Source organism: Protopterus annectens, chromosome 6.part1 (assembly GCF_019279795.1).
Source record: "Protopterus annectens isolate FY-2018-M chromosome 6.part1, PAN1.0, whole genome shotgun sequence".
Lineage (NCBI taxonomy): Eukaryota > Metazoa > Chordata > Ceratodontiformes > Protopteridae > Protopterus > Protopterus annectens.
The window spans coordinates 498,549,775-498,551,880 of NC_056738.1; positions in this window are offsets into that span (position 1 = coordinate 498,549,775).

Genomic DNA, 2,106 nt, shown 5'->3' on the forward strand with positions numbered 1-2,106 from the left:
AACCACTCTGCCTACCTGGACCTACTTGAGTCACTCACTATACAGCCAAACACCTTGGTCATGGGTGATTTTAACTAGCCTTCCATCGATTGGCAGTCATATATTCTAGACTTAGTACTCACCACATAGGGGGTACTCTGCACTACCCCACCTGTTGCCCTCCTTGGTAAGGTCTGATCATAAATCAGTCTTGTTTGATATAATGATCATACCTGACCCCCCCCCCCCCACCAAGAGAAAAAAGGATGAAAATGTTCTCCAAAGCAAATTATAGCTCATATACCTCATATACAGAGGTGTGCACAAATGCCCTGTATAAACACCTATACAAATGCATAGACTTGGCTGTACCTTGCATGGATCAAAACAAGGTCCTCACAAAAAAAAAACAAGCCTCCCTGGAGGACATCAAGCATAAATAGATTATAAACAACAGGAAGAAACTAATGTTGAAGAACAAGAGAGAACTGACTACACAGAGGAAGGACACCTTCCACAGCTTGAACAAGCAAATTAGATATACTGTAAAGTCCTCTAAAGCCAATTACAAAGCTAAAGTAGCATCCCTAGCTAAGGATAACCACAAGGCATTTTTTAGCTACATCAGACATCCAAAAGGGAAGGCCTAGCTTTGTGTTGAACTAGTAGAGGACGGTACCACTCCTACTGACCCTGAAGACATCGCCAACCTGCTAGCAGACAGATTTGGTGCAAACTTCAACCCCTGTCCCCACCAGACATACTCCAAAGGATACCCATCACCAGTCCACTACCTAGTATCGCCAAAAAGCAGGTCATAACTGCACTTTCTATGGCCAAAAAAACGCAGCTTCTATGGGACCAGATAACATCCCAGGCTGCCTACTAAATGGTCTAAAACAGGATTTAGTGGAATCACTTGGCACTCTCGTCATCCACAGTCTAAGTACCGGCTTTGCCAAAGCAGAGTGAAAAACAGCAACAGTAATTCCCTTGCACAAAGGGGATCCATCAACAGACCCTGGGAATTATACACCTATAAGCCTAACCAGCCTTATACGCAAAGCCATGGAAAGAATCATCAGGTACCTTAACAAAGACATAGGTGACCTTCAGACTCTTGACCCAACCCAATTTGGCTATGTTACAGGTAGATCATGCTTATTAAACCTGGTGGACGTCTTTGAGAATATTACCAAGCCCTGGATGAAGGCAAAACAGTACATACAGCCTATCCTGACAGCCAAGGCTTTTGACACAATACCCCACTCAGACATCATTGAGAAACTCACCAGCTGGGAATTGACCCATATGTCATCACCAACAGAACACATACATTCAAAGTTGAGGATTCCACCTCTACCAGCAAACTAGTTACCAGTGGTTTACAAGGTTCTGTGTTGAGCCCTTAATGTTTGGAATCTATTTCTCAGAAGTCCCGGTGAAAATAGATGGCCTGTGGCTTACCAAGTTTGCCAATAATTGCAAACTAGATGCAATTACTGAGTCCCCCAACAATGGTGACATATTACAAAAAGGGCTTACACAGACAAAAGATTGGTGCTAAAGCCATGGACTTAAACTAACGGCAAAAAAAAGGTGTTATCCCTTTTGGCAATGGGGAAGTCCCTGCAAATTACAATATTAACAGTACCTCCCTTAGCTCAAACCCTGTGGTGAGAGATTTGGGAACACAGGTTGACAGCAAACTTAACTTTGATCACCATGTGTCCACAGTGGTAAGAAAGGCCTTCTATGCTGCACAGCTCATAAGTAAGGGCAGCACATCCAAAGCTAAGGATGTTATAACTCCTCTGTACTCATCCCACATCAGATGACTAATAGAATACAATGCTCCCTTCTGTATGTATCTCACCAGAGACCTCAAGTTTGTCACCAAGAAAATTCAGAGCCTTCAACACATGACCTACATGGACAGACTGAAGGCCCTGTCACTGTACTCTGTATCTTATAGGCTGCTGAGAAGAGACTTGTGCCTAGCCTACAAAACAGTTTCAGACCCTGCCCTAATGGAAATGCTGCACATCCACAAGTCATATGGGACAAGATTCACTCATTCTAGGGATCTTAACCTAGCCTGCGACATTAACAGGACATGCTAAAAAA